The 18,322-nt window shown below is 39.1% G+C and overlaps 1 long non-coding RNA gene across 1 annotated transcript; it reads right to left on the bottom strand.

Moving 5' to 3' along the window:
- Positions 1-3,616: 3,616 nt before the first annotated feature.
- On the bottom strand, positions 3,617-12,687 carry LOC120533561. Its single transcript, XR_005634537.1, has 3 exons — positions 12,660-12,687; positions 11,183-11,285; positions 3,617-3,703 (listed from the first exon to the last, which is right to left on the bottom strand). It is a non-coding gene; the product is annotated as an uncharacterized LOC120533561 (long non-coding RNA).
- Positions 12,688-18,322: the final 5,635 nt, after the last annotated feature.

The raw sequence follows: 18,322 nt of genomic DNA, 5'->3' as shown, positions 1-18,322 counted from the left end.
CTCTAAACTTGTTCTTTGAAGTCTAACTGCTGGAACAAATATTGGCCAGCATTGCCCATCGACAGTGAGGAGAAAGTACTGTCCATCTTCAAAAGCAGTAAAGCAGCGAGGCTCAATGGGTCAGGAGTTGGAAGTCATAAGGTGACAGATTCAAATTCTGTGCTATTTGGGAAAGGAAGAATCCAGAGGTTTCCAGATAAGGTCCAAGTTTGACTAGTAATACTTGGTGTTCCTAACAACTGGGAGTGAGGATGTGTTCCATGTTGGACAGACATGCAAGTAAGAATTTCACTGAACTGTGCAAAAGAGCCAATGAGTTTGAATTTGCTGTCTAGCCAAGCTGCAGATGCGGATAAATTGTCAAATGTGTGCTTCATATTCGGCATCTTAACCAATCCTGTATAAAATAAATGCTAAAAAAGTGTAAAGGTTATTTACATGCTGAAAAGAAGGTTAAACACACAATCAGGTGTGCAACTGCAAAGCAAAAAGCAGATAACATACTATTTACAGGAAGCGAAGGAGAGAACACAGATGAAAGGAGAAAAGGTGAGAGTAGGTATGGAAAAGTTGCCATTAGAGGAGATGAAGTGAGAGATTAAAAAGTTAGTTAGTCATTAAGACCTGGAAAAATATGTGATACAAGACTGAAAACGAGCTTAATGTCTCCTTTTTTCTTGAAAAAGTGTCTTTGAAACACTGTGAAAGAACATAGACAGAGATATCCATGTGGTTATGATCAAAGGATGTGATATTATCTACAATAGACTTTGTAACATTCTTTTATCTTAATAGCTCAAAAGTATTCTTCTGAAATGCTCTGTTAACTGTCTCCTTGTTTCACCTATGCAGATGGATGAACACTTTATACATTAAATATAGTAAATAAGATTTTTAGACTGGTAAGAGGTCAGTTGTTTAATATTAAATTACAATACAATGGATTGTTGGTGACATTTGAATGTGACACAGTGGCTCCTGTTACAACTGAAAGTGCCTGGTGGAGAAAGTGCCTCTACCCTGTGAAGAGAGCTGCAGATGAAATGTTTGCATGGGTTAGGTGGTTGATGGAAGGAGATTAAGGGAGAGTTAAGAAAAAAGGTTCCTGTGGAAGGATCAGTCTATAAAATGGGGACATTTTGTTTAATGACCTGAGGGAAAGAGTGAGCATTCGGATGGAATGGAGGGATTCATTATTGGGGTTCCTCTTAGAGTGAATGTTATGAGGTCTACTTATAACTACTCAGGTCTACTGGCTTCATTGAGGGCCCTGTCCACAACATGAGAAGGTTATCCTCTATCAATGAAGAAACCCATTCTGAGTGCTCCATTACAGAAGCCACCCTCATCATTGTAGAACCTGGTCAATTCAGTCGCTCATTTAAAAACACAAAACTGTATCATTTGTGTAAAAACATAAGAGATTTGAAAAATGAAAGGACACTATTCAGTCCATCAAGCTCATTTGTTTAGCTAATAACTAAGCTGCCCCAATATCCTTCCCAGATTCTTCTTAAAGGTTATGAAGGTTTCTCCTTTGACTACATATCTTAGGTAGTTTGTTCCAGAGTCCCACAACTCTTTGCATAAAGAAATACTTTCTGGCTTCAGTCTTAAATGCTCAAACCTTTCATGTCCATTGGTGTCCTTGAGTGTGTGATTCACTGTTAAGTTGAAAGAATTTATAAGGGGGAGGCCATAGTTGAACAAAAAATAAACAAAATATCACAGTCTTCTCAAAGTAAGTAAACTAAGGAGAGCCTTGTTATTTCAGGCTTACAGTTTCAGGAGCTCCAGGTCCTTGTCAAGGTGGTAACTAAGTAAGGCAGGAATTGGAATTTAAGTCTGGACAAATTAGTTTTATTTACTGTATCGTTTGTTCTGAGGGTGTTGATGAAGAAGTATAGAGAAGGCCAGAATGAGTTTCATTGTGTCTTTGTGGACTTAGAGAAAGCATATGACAGGGTGACTAGAGAGGAGTTGTGGTATTGTATGAGGAAGTCAGGAGTGGCAAAGAAGTATGTAAGAATTGTATAGGATATGTACGAGGGAAGTGTGACAGTGGTGAGGTCTGTGGTAGGAGTGACGGATGCATTCAACGTGGAGGTGGGATTAGATCAGGGATTGGCTCTGAACCCTTTCTTATTTGCAATGGTGATGGACAGGTTGACAGAGGAGATTAGATAGGAGTCTCTTAGAGTGAATGTTATGAGGACTATGATGTCTGTGGATGACATTGTGATCTGTGACGAGAGTAGGGACCAGGTTGAGGAGAACCTGGATAGGTGGAGATATACTCTAGAGAGGAAAGGAATGAAGGTTAATAGGAACAAGACAGAATACATGTGTGTAAATGAGAGGGAGGTCAGAGGAATGGTGAGGATGCTGGGAGAAGAGTTGGTGAAGGTGGAGGAGTTTAAATACCTGGGATCAACAATACAGAGTAACAGGGAGTGTGGAAGAGAGGTAAAGAAGAGAGTGTATGCAGGGCGGAGTGGGTGCAGAAGAGTGTCAGGAGTGATTTGTGACAGATGGTTACAAGCAAGACTGAAAGGAAAGGTCTACAAAATGGTAGTGAGACCAGCTATGTTATATGGGTTGGAGACGGTGGCACTGACAAAAAGACAGGAGACAGAGCTAGAGGTGGCAGAGTTAGAGATGTTCAAATTTGCATTGGGTGTGACAAGGATGGACAGAATTAGAAATGAGTATACTAGAGCTCATGCTGGACAGTTTGGAGATAAAGGCAGAGAGGCAAGACTGCATTAGTTTGGACATGTGCAGAGGAGAGATGCTGGGTATATTGGGAAAAGGATGTTAAAGATAGAGCTACCAGGTAACAGGAAAAGAGGAAGGCCTAAGGAGAGGCTTATGGATGTGGTGAGAGAGGACATGAAGGTGGTGGGTTTGATGGAGCAAGATACAGAGGACAGGAGGATATGGAAAAAGATGATACACTATGGCAACTCCTAACAAAAACAGTTGAAAGAAGAAGACTGTATTGTTTTAACAGAGTTAAAGACTTCTCTAGACCAACCCACTTCACTCTACCCTTTATATCTTCCAGTGGGGTTGTTCTTGTCACCTCATTGCACTTGGAGCTTGGTGGAACAGCTTATCTGTGACATTTCAATGCTCTCCCTTTGTTCTTGTGGTTAAATGGTGACTATAGACAGGCTGAGCGTGTTTGCATTTGAATGTGTGTGAGCATAATTCCTTGAATATGTGTATAGTAAACTTGTCCAAGCCTACACTCAAGGGAGAGAGTTGTATAGAAATAAGCTGAATTGAACTCATGTCCCATCAAGGTTTGGTTCATGCACTGCACTCTATTTTCAGCCTATCTTTGGCCTAGAAAAAATAAAAGAAATTCAGAAAATGGATGGATGGAGTTTAGTGCACTAAAGCAATAGCTTTCTATTATGTTCAAAAAGTGTAGGCAGAAAATGTTTAAAAAAAAGAAAATTACTTAATATCTCTAAAAACAATTTTGAAACTGAACTACGTTATAATTTCAGAAGGCTTATATAATTTTCTTTATTACAATGCTGCAGAAAATCAATATTGCCCTACAGCAACATACACTAACCTGAATGGACTGCAGATGGGTGTCGCATTGTGGGGGGGCAGTGCTGCGTGCAGTCAAACACTCCTTTGATATGAAAGATATCAGCAGAGGTGAGCCACTTCTAACTAGCACAAGCTGAAAAAACAATGAATGCAGAAGAGAGGCCTGAGTTTGCCACTGCTAATTTTGGTCTTTCTAGTAAATTCTAAAGATCTCCATTCATTCAGTCATTCGTCTGGCATAGTCTTAGACTCCATGAGAGTCTGCAGTTAGATTAATTGGGATCATTACTAGGACAGGGTGATTTTCTAAAAACTGCTTATTCCTGTACGGCAGTGGTTCTCAACCTGTGGGGTGGGCCCCCCTAGGGGGGCACAAAGTAACAAAAAGGAGGGCGCGAAGATGTGAAAAAAAGAAAACAAGAATCAAAAATATGAAAGTAAAACAAATTAACTTAAACTACAGTCTGATACCAGAACAATAAATCTAGAGTTTGATAAAAGTTAAGTAGCTATAATAAAATATGCATCTACATTTCAAAAAAATGTTAGGGGGGGCGCGATTAAAACTGTTATGAAAACTCGGGTCGCAAATACTTAAAGGTTTAGAAATGCTGCTGTACGGCCTTGTTCGGAAACCTAAGTGTATATTCTAGGATCAGATTAAAGAATGAGCCCAGATCTGAGTGGACTGCCAGTCCATCGTAGGACACACTCACTCACACTGGGCCAACGTGACATCACTAGACAACCTAACCTGCACTACTTTAGGATCTGAATAGATACACCCAAGAAAGTTCAGCTTAGTACCTGAATTATGTTCAAATTCCATATAGAAAAAGTAACGTCTGAGCTTCAAATGCAGAACAGCCCCAGCTGTTGTGCCTCCTATATCTTCTGCTGGCCTCCTTATAATTACATTCTAGGTTGACTGTCTTCTCTCTTTGCCTTTCTCATGTCCTCATTACTGTACTGTCTGCAGCTGCTCTGTTTATTCTCTAGCTGTGCTTGACCTCCATTGCTTCTTCATATTAGTTTGCCTACTGATAATGCTATGTAATTTTATACCATAGCTGTCCCAGATCTGTATAATTCTTCTTGACACTTATCTGTAACTAATCTGACTAATTCAAGGTCCTTCTGGTGTCTACCTGTGGTCCAGCTACTAAGTGCATACTGAGTTATTAAATTTGATATTGTGTTGTAATTCTGTTAGCTCTGCACAGAGTTCCTAGTTGTACATACTGCTAATGGTGCTACATACAATAATGACTGATCGATTAATTAGTCTAGTAATGAAATATGAATATCTCAGTCCAGCAGGTAAGGTGCTATATAAATCAATGACTTGTTAAAATAGACAAGGATAGCATGGTAGTGCAGGGGTTACCACTTTCATCTCATGGATCCATCAGCCAGTGTTGAAATCCAGCACCCTGTCATTGTCTGTGTATTGTCTGTGTGGGGGTCCTATGGGTACAGCAGTTGCGCTCTTACATTCCCAAAGACATGCAGTTGGTCAATCCAAACTGACCCTTGTGTGAGTGGACCCATTCGATTGACTAGAATGGTTCCTGCCAGCCAGAATACACCTCTGCACACAAGAATTGGATTAAGTGGGTTTGAAAATGTTACATAATAAGTGAATGCCACATAAATAACGGTGTAACAAAAAATCATTTTATAATGTCAAGGAGCTGCAAGGTGAACAGATTCCCACTTCCATTATTATTTTACACAGACCTTTGTTTTTTTTTTTCCTGCACTCTGTTAATTTTCTGCTTTCCACCAGCAACATTTCACATAAAATGATATGCAGCATTTGTTACAAGTCACCAGAGAGCAACAACAAGGAAAGTGCAAATAGCTCAACTTGTAAATTACCGAACAAAAGAACTGCTGTACATCCTAGTCTAAAAGCTTTTCTTTTTACTTCCAACCAAAAAAAAAAACAGGAATTTAGCCTTTAATTTTTTTTCTTTATTTCACACTACCTCCCAAAAAAGCAGAAGTACTGTGACAATAATCACTTTAACATATTATCTGAATCCCACTGACAAATGAAAAGGATTAAAGTGAACTGCAGAGGATCAATGATATGAATATAAATATTTATACACTTGTAAACACTTTCAGATGGAAAGCCAGCTCGCTCACACGTTGTGAGAACTACAAACACTGCTAGACATTATGGCTCTTTGGTGAAAGTAGTTTAATCTGCTTTTTCTAAGGTTTACAATATTTGCAAATGGTCTTACAGGGGCCAGTTCTGTTGTGGAAAAACTTGAGGTATTTGGGTTGAAGGCTCAGTCTGGATATTGTGTGTTACGATTCGCACTTTCTCCCAGGGGATGTGTAAGTGTGACAGACTGACGTCACTTTCAGGGTTGTGCTCTGTTGCTGTCACACCAGGCCCCAGATGTTCCTGAGCCTGCCATGGCAAAGCAGGCTTAAAATATGAGCTGCAGTGGTAAGATCCTTGACATTCATTATGATTTTGATCATTATAAATATAATATTCTGGAGAGAATGCATTACAGAGTTTATGAAAATAGAATCAGTGATTTACATACAAGTATAATAATATAATATTCTCAAACATGCTTAATCCATTTCAGGGATGTACAGTGTATAAATAAAATGCAGAAGATTCTTCCTAATACAACACAATCCATCCATCCATCCACTATCCAACCCACTATATCCTAACTACAGGGTCACAGGGGTCTGCTGCAGCCAATCCCTGCCAACACAGGGCGCAAGGCAGGAAACAAACCCCAGCCAGGGCGCCAGCCCACCGCAGAATACAACACAATGTCATGTAAAAAAAAAATAAAATAATAATTCTGAGTGTCACTGTTTTGAAGTAAAATATCGTAAAAACAAAATGTCAGTGTACAATAGAGATGATGGAGCTTGAGCAGCTTTGCAAAGAAAAATAAGGAAAAATGGCAGAATCCAGATGTGTAAAACAGATACAGATCTGTGCACATAGACTCAAGATTGGAATGGTTGCCAAAAGTGAATCTACTAAATACTGTCTTGGAGGGGGTGATCAGTTATTTTGTTCTTTAGATTTCTAATTAATTTAGAGGTCTGTTTTATTTTGACATTAAAGGGTCTTTTTGTGTTTATCTGTGTCAAAAAAGACAAATCCATTGAGTTTCAATGTTGTACAATAATGAAATTTCCAAGGAGGGCCGATACTTTTTGTAGGAAGTGTGTATATAAGTATTGTGACCAGTCGGGGGGCTCAACAGCACTCTCCAAACCCCAAACACAAACTCACCAACATAGTCCCAGGTTCAAGTATGTATTTTATTTAACAAGGTTCTTTTAACAGCGTGGCAGGGTGGCACAGTGGTAGCACTGGTGCCTCACAGTAAGGAGACCAGGACTTGTGTCGTAGGTCCTCCCTGCATGGATTTTGCAAGTGCTGCCAGTGTCTGTATGGGTCTACTACAGGTGCTCCGGTTACCTCCAACAGTTTAAAGACATGCAGGATAGGTGAATTGGCTATCCTAAATTGGCACCTAGTATGTGGTTGGGGTGTTTGTGTTTTCACCCTTCAATGAACTAGTGCCCCAAACCAGGGTTTGTTCCTGCAATGTGCCCTATGCTAGCTGGGATGGGCTCCAGCAGACCCCTCATCAGTCCTTCCATTGCAATATATGTTTATTTCTATAAATATTGGCACATACACACATAAATACACACATACATATATACATTTATATATATATATATATACTAATAAAAGGCAAAGCCCTCACTCACTCACTCACTCACTCACTCACTCACTCACTCACTCACTGACTCACTGACTCATCACTAATTCTCCAACTTCCCGTGTGGGTGGAAGGCTGAAATTTGGCAGGTTCATTCCTTACAGCTTCCTTACAAAAGTTGGGCAGGTTTTATATCGAAATTCTACGCGTAATGGTCATAACTGGAAGCAGTTTTTCTCCATTTACTGTAATGGAGATGAGCTTCAACATCATCACGCCTCCCACGTAATCACGCAGCACATAGAAAATCAGGAAGACCTCAAAAGCGCTTGCATTAATAATTGAGAAGGCAGCATATACAACCATATTCATGAGTTCTGCTACTTGAAACAAAGCACGATGTAAACCTACACTTTAAATTAAGTTCATAGGGCTGCGCTGGCGTTTGTAATTTAGTGCCTGCCCATATAAGGCCGTCCGTCAGCGGCAATCCAATAGCAAACTGCCACTAAATATTCACGGGTGAAGGACTGTGCTTATGGAGAGGAAGATGAGATGGTCAGGGTGGTGTTTGACACAAACTCAGACATTAAATACAGCCATGGACATAGCACGAGATGGCACCAGCACAGCTGGGAACCTTCGATGCATGTACACAACAGTTCCAAAGAGCTGAACAAAACCGAATTACACAATTGAAAAGGCACTACTGCGGAAACAAAGCACACGTAAGATAAAGAAGAAGGCGAGCTGTTTATTGATGCAGTAAGAAACGATCGATGAATGAAACCTGTCATCTTTACAGCGATTGACAAACACGGAATGTAACTTGACCTGATTGAAAGAAATAATGATAATCAAATCCTTGATGACAGCAACACTCAGTAACACTCACAAAACAAATACTGTATATTGACTCATGTTACGTTATTTTTAAAATGTTCCCTTTTCTTTTCTAGCTTTTTAACACACTACTTCTCCGCACTATATATATGTATATATATATCCCGATCTACATACTCGAATAATGGATACTTTATTAGCCATCAATGATTGTTTTGGTAAAGCCATACTCAGTGTATTCATTAGATGAGCGGTAAAAAGTAAGGCGAGGGAGGATGACTTATTGAGGCATGCAGGCTGTAGTCGCGTCAACTCTATCTGAATTGCGATCACATTTGAAAAATATATCTTTTCAAGTTCTATTTAGTCCATATGTGTCAAACTCAAGGGCGTCCGGCCGGCGTTGTCATTTTATATACTGTATTATTGTTATTAAAGCATAAATGGTAGATCTAATGCAGCACTTCTGCCTTGCAACAAGTCTACCTTATGATGCTGCAAGTTATTGCAGCTAGTTGGAAGAGAAAAGTTGATTCTGTCCTTTAAAACCGATGGGAGGCTGAGTATATGTTTACTCCCGTGTGTCCATTTGTGGAGCTAATGTGGCTGTAATTACAGGTATGAGACAAAACATCAGGGTAACATGCAATCAGAAGATACAGCAGAATAATTAAATAAGAATGACACTTCAGGGACGTTTTACCGTGCACAATGTGATTTCAAGTGAAGCTGCTTTTATGGGAGACACAAATGCAGTGAAGAAGATGTTAAACCAAGTTCACTACGGTGTTCCCAGTGCTGATAAACATCTTTGGTGACTTTGAAGAACAAAAAGTCCGAGTCGAACCTTGTGCATGTTTGGTAGCATATCTGTGTGAGAAGCTCTTCTCAGTGATAAAGACTAACAAAACAGCACACAGGAGTCGCCTCACTGATGAGCACCTGCAATCCATCCTGAGAATCTCCACAACACAGAACCTCACAGCAAACAGAAACGAACTTGTGGCCAAAAAGATGTATGACATATGAGCAAAGACAACTGAATGATTTGATTTGTTATTGCTGAAAGGAACACATTTTATTTATATTTCTAGGTTTTGTTATGCAGCATGTTCATATTTGAATTTGTATAATTTTGACAGGATATATTTTTATGGAAAGCAAAATCTTTTGGGATATTTAAAATCTAAGTTTATTTTTTATATAAAATTACATAAGAGTAAAGAAATTTGAATGTTTGTTCTTTTAACGTTTACTTTATTTCTAACTTGTATAATTTAGACAGGATATATTTTTATGGAGAGCAAAATATTATAAGTTGTTTATAGTTGATTTATTCAGGAATAATATTCCTGTCTGTTTTACCATTCCTACCAAAGATATTTCTGTCGACTAAATAAAAATTCCTTCTATTTAAAATTTAAATAGAACTTGAACAAATACGATAGTTCATAATATCCACGCAGACTTGCAAGAGCATCCGTTTTAACAAGCACACACTGATCAAATAGCTGTGTGTGTATATATGTAGATATGTATGTATATATATATATGTTTATATATGTGTGTGTGTGTATATATATATATATGTATTTGTGTGTATATACATATAATGTATATATATATATGTATATATATATATATATATATGCATATATATATATATATATATATATATATATATATATATATATATATATATATATATATATATATATATATATATATACAACAGTGATTACTTAAACAAATTTTGGGTGTTTCCTTTTCTTTTCATTGCGTGATCATCTGAGGGAGACACTTTACTGTAACGTGATCATCTGAGGGAGACACTTTACTGTAACGTCCCGGGAGACAAGGAAGTGAGACAAGAGGACAGCTGCTGTACAGGCTTTTTTTATATATATATATAAAGAGAGACTTTCTAGGGTCCTTAATGTCCCCGTGTACAGAGTATAGTCAAATTCTTACTTGTATGTGCTAAACAAAATGTCAATCGTGTCTCTGGTGCCATGATTAGTGAGTAGAACTACTTTACCTGAAAACTTTTACTGAAATAAATCTCTGAACATATATGTCATTAACAGACATATGATTAGATATATAAAACAATGGTAAATATTTAATTTTTAGGTACATTTGCATAAAATGTGAAAGCACCTATTCTTATTGTTATGTCTATCTGCATGAAACAACTCAGCTTCCAGTTGTCCAATTTCCCTGAAATTTTCTACCCTTATTTTTCAAAGGAATTTGTCAGAAAGTTCTATTTTGTTTTCAGATATCTCAATCAGAATACAGGGCACAGATTTCTGAACTTTCAAAAGCATTGGTGAATTTTCAAAGGCACCTGTCTTAAAAACAGAGACACATTCTTTGCAACCTCAATTACTGATTCATTTACCTTACGAGAGACTGTTTCCGTCTGTATATTTTTCCCTTTTACACATTTCACAGCCGCTCCTGACAGCAAAACAAATCCCCAGTACAAGTTACAGAGTCGCATGCATGGCTGGAAACCTGTCGACATGTCAGCAGCATGGGTGTGCACATGCAGACTTCAGCAAAGATTTTTAACTCTCTGTTGGGTACTTTTGGAAATGTTATGCTTAAGAAACATGTACTACAACTAGGCACAGTCTCTCCATAACCGAAAACTAGTAATAGTACATCAATGGCTGCAGTTTTTACACTGCTTGAGTTAAGATCTGATGTTTATGAAAGCTACTATATTTCAGGCACCACTAGCCTGTTTGGGGTTTTAAACTCTTTTATGCTGTAGGATGCCATTAAAAAGTAAAATGTAATAGCTCTGATTTTAATAAAGTAAATAAGTAAAAATTAAAATGCTCCAATTTTCAATACTCTCCAAATACAATTCAATGTTACACATTTCCTAACTCTTCTAAAGCTAGTGTGAGTGGCACTGCTGGATCATTATTATCAGACTTTTGTGCACTTTTTGGTTAATCATGTCAGTTACCGTCTTTGGATGTGTGCTATTATGCCCTGTGTGTTCCACATTAAGTTTATTTTGTACCTACCCAGTTGGTCTTCTTGGGGTCTTTGCCCGATCAATAGCAGAGTGGTACTCTTCTGTTTCCTGGCTGTGCAATGTGGAATTGTTTGCTGTCCTTTTACTTGAACCTGTGAGACAGATCAGAGTGACTCAATGCTTCCTTGAAGAAGTTTCTAAAAAGGGGTTTGCCTCAGTCTCACACCCCAATTTTTATGCCATTCATTTTCCAAACTCACGCATCACAATGCAGTTTTACTAGGAGTGGGAGTCCATCCCAGAAACATAATGCCTATGGCATGAAGCAGCCTTGGGAGGAATGCTAGTCCATTACAGCAGTTCACACTCACATGCATGCCCAGTGGGTTTAGAGTTGCCAGTTAAACTAACTTGGACAGTTTTGGTGATGTAGAAGAGAACCATAGTTGTGGAGTGAAAATGCAGACGTCACATCATAGTGGCCAGACTGGGATATGGCCGCCGGTCCCTGAGGCTATCCGCAGCACCAGCACACCACCAGACGAACTTCATTTATAACTCTACACACAAGTTCATCCATGTATGCGTGTCTATCTGTACATGCATATAGGATAACCAGCCAGCAGTTAAAGCTGGCAAATGCACCATTTTCGTCAGCCCTGTTTAAAATTATTTGATGTGTTTAATTTATACAAATAGGTCTTCTTTTCACAAGTCTCAAGGTGTCCCAGTTGTATCAAGAAACAAAAAGAGATTTTGAAATCAATACACCAGATATTTAGACCTGTATTTCTATTCAAATCACTTATACATTTTGTCAAAAAATATATACATATATCACTTCCTCACAAAAGCCAACTAAAAATACATTTTTCCATCAACACTGAGTCTCACTTCATTATTATTTAACACCAGCTCTCCTCACATTGCTGCCTCACAGACTAGGATGTGAATTTTACAGATTACTGCTGCAGAATCATGTCCAAAGGGGCTGCTGTGTGTTACTTTACTTTATTATTTTTTAAGCGTATTGCTCACTTTTATCAACCCAACTCGCACAAAAGCCCTTTCTGGTTGTCGAGAAAGCTCACATTTTCTCATCCCCAGCCTTTGACAGTTATCTTTCAAAATCACCTTCTGAATGTGTTGAAACCATAGATGACACTCAGGCTACTGATAACTCGCTCAGTTGTGTTAGGACAGTTTCTGATATTGAGCATCAAATAGGGAAAAAAAAGTCAAAGTATTAAGAGCAACAGCATGTAATCCTTAATCCTGTAGTACAAGGATCCTTCCTCTGTCACTTTACCAAATAACCAAAATTGTGCAAGCTCAGAAGATCTCAGCAATGAGCTGATTGATTGGGAGGAATTTTGGTAGCAACAAAAATTATGGTTAGTCATTCTTCAGAACAATGGAGTCCACACAGAAGGGAAGGAAAGAGTTTGAGGGCCATTAAGAAACCATGAAATTCCTAAAATTTAGTTATACACAATTACCTGGGCATTCACCTTTCTTTTCCTTACCTGTGTATCCTGTTCAGGGTTACAGCAGCTGTAAGTTAACAGAAGGGGTACAAGATAAGAACCAGCCCTGACTTGAATGACAATTTATGACAGGTCACCATACACTTGACCAACTAATAGCTGCCTGTCGCCCTGAAAGGAGAAGTATGACATGCAAAAACGGAGCTCCTTGGAGAAGCCCATAGGAAAAACATATCATCCTCAAACAAAGTATCCCCCCATGGTTGAAGCTAACAGGGTTAGCGGTGCCCAACATCATATTGACCTGATAACAATTTATAGTATTTTAAAATATTAGCCATGCACACTGTGTGGAGATAGTAACCCAGATGCTGTGTTAGATAAAAAACCTTTCTAAAACTTATACAAATTGCTTCAATCATAACACTTCCAAATATATCACCCTTTTTAGGTGCACCTATACCTACAATTCATTGCCCATCACATCAGAGGCAGTGTGACCCTCTACATAAAGCACTGGAGTGCACCCTGCCTCAAATCCCACCCACAGAGAGGCTCTGCAGCCCTGTACAGATCACACCATTGCTTGTGCTAAAATGATAGAAATACGGACAGCATGGCAAACAGCCTTGGGAGGGTAATCACTGTATTTTAAATGAAGACAAATTTGCTTGTCTTACCTCAGGAATTACTTATTTAAACCTTCATTTTTCCAACCCCAATTAACAAGTTCAGGTGAGGTCAGCTTTACGCCTATAAGGTATTGCCAGATATGCAGAATCAATGATGTCTGTATGGTAATTTTGCACTTGGGACAGTAAGGGGTGGTGGAGCACCATGAGACTTGACCCGAAATGGAGATGCTGACTGTGAAGAGCCTACACACTGTGAACATTTCTGCTTGGGCTATCATCCAAATTCTTAAGTGTTCCTCTCACACCCTCAAAGATAAAAAGCAAGTCTAAGTTAGGTCCCACTTGTGTGTGACCTGCTGCAATGCACCACAGTTAGTTCCTGCCTTGGCCCAAATGTGCCATGGTGAGCTGGGACTCCTGGTAACCCTGTATTGGACAGAGTGGCTTATTAAAACAGATGGACAATCAGTAAGCAGAAATAGCCATTTCACCAGACTAACACCGTATAACCAGATCAGCAATCAAAGATTCAAACTCGACACCTACTGTAACTTGCCGAGTATGTGATGCTTAGTAAGGGGCATGGAAGTGTTGAAAAGTCAAGTATCATCCAAAATACTCTGCACCCAGAATGATGATTTCTCCAGCATCACAACATGCAAACAATAAACACACCTTTTTATTTGGTCAGGCTTACTTCAGACTTTTGGTGCAGGAATTTTAAGAGCTGAGACAAAGAACGTATAAAGAACTTATCAACAAAAATAGACAGATTTTAATTAGTTTTGTGCAAAGTTCAAAATCCCAAATTTTTATTTTCTATAAATACAAACGTTTTACAGACAACAGAAGAGCATCAGATTTTAGAATTAAAGCCAAGATGTTTTTTTTTTTTAACCACAAATAGCTTAAAGATCCGGAGCTCAAAGTCTGGGATTACTTTAATTGACTTCCATTTTACTGCCGTCTTTATAAAACATTGATTAAGTGCTTGTGATATAGCACTGGGTTTGAAATAATTCCTCATACACTGAACTTTGCATTCTGTTGTATTTACTGTAGATGACAAGCTCACATAATAACGACGCCCGGCACAAATCAGGCTGTTATCTTTCGAGATATTTATGACCCAAATTGCGTTCCGTAGAGGAGTGAAAATGCCAGACTGGGTCGAGCAGACCGGAGCACTTTTGGGCGGGGCAATGACGTCATCAAGACGAAAAAATGAGCGAGGTGAGCGGAGGGGTTTTTTTTTGGGTTTTTTTTTCTCAGTTTCTTTTTTGAATTTGATAATGGACTCGGTAGTAGTGGATAGCAGTTTATCAAGATATCACATATACAGTAACGTGACGCACAGCTATCTTTAATGTGCAAACAGGAGTGACGAAAGGTTGAGAAATGACTGGCGTCATGTCCAGGGATTGCTCCTGCCTTGCACTATGTACTTGCTCGGTTAGGCTCCAACTACACCGCCACACCAACCTGCACAAGAGGGTTAGGAACGGACAAATGGAGGGCATATTAGCATAAATGAACATTTCGGTACGTGCGATCGGGAAACCGCGCGGCCACATTTTTTTTAACAATGTCTTAATGGTGGGTTCAGTCCACCCATGTCTTATGAAAGCAACGAATTGTGTTTATAGTTTATAACCAACAGTGGTATTTCAATTGTTGGCTCCAGTCAGTTCCTGTGTGGAGTTTGCACGTCCTCTGCGTGTGTTTTGGTTCCCATTTTTATCCAAGACGTTTGTCTAGTAACTCAAAACCGCCCCAATTTAAGAGTGTAATCTAGGAATAAGTGTACAGTAACAAGCAGGCACCCAGTCTAGGAATGGTTTGCATCTTACATCCAATCCTTAATAATTTGCCTGCATCTCTCTTAGACCCTGAATTAAAGGGTTTAATGGGGTTTTAAGAAATCAACAGGCCTTTCTGTATCTGGACAAAGTCGATAGTTTGGGCCTGGGTGCCCACTGTGAACAGAGCACACTTCCCAACGTGTTACTGCTTCTATCTGGACTTCTTGCTTAATTAAACAAGTTGCAATTTCCCAAGTTCTATGTTTTGATGTAAATCCAAAAATGACAACATTCGGCTTGCTATTTTTATTTGAATGTACGAAACGTATATATATTTGAATCATACTTATATACATGTCATATATATTCATGTTTTAATATTTCATAACGATTGTCATTCTGATTTTTCATAAGCCATTATTTATAATGAGCCGTCTAGCGGCTCTGACACTTAAGGAGACCAGTGTTTGCCTGGGTGTCCACTCCAACGGTCATTTATTGATATTATTGCCACTGGCAGCGCACAATGTGTAATGGATAAGGCTTTAGATTTCAAACCCTGAAGCCGTGGGTTCAAATTCAACTCCACTTAACTGATATTGGGTGACCATGAGCAAGTCGCGTCATCTGGCTATGTTCCAATTGAAAAAAAAACGAAAAAATGTAATCAGAACTTTTCAAATGTTGTGATCCGACATTGATAAAGGTGTCAGCGTCGTAATAACAAAAGTTATGATACACCGGCTGCGGTGGACTATCGCCCTGCCCGGGGTTTGTTTCCTGCCTTGCGCCCTGTGTTGGCTGGGATTGGCTTCAGCAGACCCCAGTGACCCTGTAGTTAGGATATAGCGGGTGGGATAATGGATGGATGATACACCAGGGAGGCATAGATCGCAGAAAATTTACATTTTCCTTATTAATTGAAACATGTATCAAAGATTTAATAATTTACAGCTATTGAAAATACCGACATTTCTGAAAGCAGAGAAACACACAAAAAGACCAGTTAATTAAACAATAAGATCAATTAGAAGTAAAACGTGTCGCTGACTGTGCAGATGATTGGAACAAAAACCTACAGCCCAAGTAAAGCTCCTCGGGACTGAACGAATTTGATCGCCGTTTTACGGACTGATTACAGCAAGGCAAGTGTTTATGTTCGGGTTGGAACTATAGGACGGTGTCCGGCCTGCCTGAAACTCCTGTTTTGTTCAGGATTAGTGCAAATACAAAGGTGTTGACGTTAAGGATTACTGATCAGCAAGAGCTGCCGATTGACCGAGACGTGAGCAATGAATATCACAAAATGCCTAACTCCGCTTTAGACGCTACTAGAAACGGGCGGCAATGAATCGCTTTGTGTGAGGATTTAAACATTTGGGGAAACTGAAATCGTGTTAACCCATGTACAAATATCTACAACTTAGCATCCCGTTCAGCCACTGGTTTGATTTTTTTTTCACTCTTGCACATCTAGTCGTCTTTAGCGCTTCTCCCAACAACCACAGCGCCCCTTAGTGCACAATTAAGCCCTTTAAGTGCTCCAAAACTCTGAGATGCCACCCATTGTGCAAACTGAACAAGTCAGCTAGCGTTTCAATTTCTTTTTTGTTTTTCTGATATACTTAGGCAGATTCAACGTTATTTACTTCATATAATCATTATTTTTTTTTACAGACGACTCCAGGCACGTTGAAGCACTAAAGTTCAGGTTGCTGCATACGCCCTGCGTTTTACTGACTAGGACTTTGGGCTTAAATTCAGGTGAAATCTAACAAAACGGAAAACGAGTGCAGCACACTTCAACTCAACAGAACGAAAGCGTCGCTGGTAGCCTTTTTAAGATCATTGCTTCGCGATTGTTCAAATGGTTTCATTAAAAGAAAGGGTGCCAGCAGATTAGCATAGCTGGCACCGAGTTTACAAGGCACAGACGCGCATTGGCACCTCTCCGCCGATTAGTTATGGCAGTCATTTCGCTGCGTGGCTCCCACGCCCAGTGGCAGGGACTCGGACGTAAACCTGTCTTAATCCAAATCCGCAGCGCTCCAGCCTTCGCGCGGACAGTTTTGTGGACAGGGTAACCTTACGAATTCTTTTCTGTTCTTTCACATTATAACTCAGATAAAGCTGTGTACAAAAACAAAAATGCATTTCAACCGAAAAAAAAGAAAAAAACTACCACATGAAAAATGCTGCTTCTAAACTATCCTGCATTACTTTTCAAAACATGGTTTCTGGATGCAATTTTGCTGGGTTGTAAGGTTGCTTGAAAGCGACCCTATTTAATTCTGGGAAGGGCTCTTTGTACATAAAAATGGTTATTTGAGCTTTGAAAAGGTTCCTAACATGTGGACAAAACAGGTCTATTTAATGTCTTGTAGGCGACTTATACCAAGATACCAACAGAGCAGGAAAATCTTGTTATAATATGCAGTAAGAGTTCTTTTAAAATCAGAAAAGCATTTGTATTTTACAAATCTTTTAACATCAGTCATAGGCTGTTTATGAACCATGTTACAGAGAAATAAAGGTTCTTTCTGGAACAATAATATTCATAATTCAATATATGCACATTTTATCCATCCATTATCCAACCCGCTATATCCTAACTACAGGGTCACGGGGTCTGCTGGAGCCAATCCCAGCTAACACAGGGCGCAAGGCAGGAAATAAACCCTGGGCAGGGAGCCAGCCCACTGCAGGGTGCGCACACACACCATGCAGAATTTAGAATCGCCAATGCACCTAACCTGCATGTCTTTGGACTGTGGGAGGAAACCCATGCAGACACGGGGAGAACATGTAAACTCCATGCAGGCAGGACCCTGGTCTCCTAACTGCAAAGCAGCAGTGCTACCCTCTGCGCCACCCGCACATCTTATATACAAGTATTATTAAAATAAACTGCACATGGTGTACACATAATTGCAAAAAATGTTACTCAATTTCACACAGCCTAATATTTAATATAACATGCCCATTTTCTATCCCTCTTATTGTGTCTAGACAAACGTTAAACAATATATTATTTAAATAAACTAATATGTATTTAAAGCTGCCCTCCTCACAGTTTCACTTTTTCCTGTTTATAATTGTTTGTCCTATTGTGTACATGTTGTCACAAAAGTTTCTCTCTTCTCTCAAATTCTCATGGATGTTCAGCACAAGAACAGCGCAGAAGTGAAGAAATATGAAAAAAGTCTATAAAACTCTCACTGGTTTCATTGGGAATGTTTATCTAGCTGGCGGACAATTAAGCTGT

Source organism: Polypterus senegalus, chromosome 1, assembly GCF_016835505.1.
Source record: "Polypterus senegalus isolate Bchr_013 chromosome 1, ASM1683550v1, whole genome shotgun sequence".
Taxonomy (NCBI): domain Eukaryota; kingdom Metazoa; phylum Chordata; class Cladistia; order Polypteriformes; family Polypteridae; genus Polypterus; species Polypterus senegalus.
Note: the sequence above shows the minus strand (reverse complement) of the source record. Positions and strands in the feature narration are given on the sequence as shown.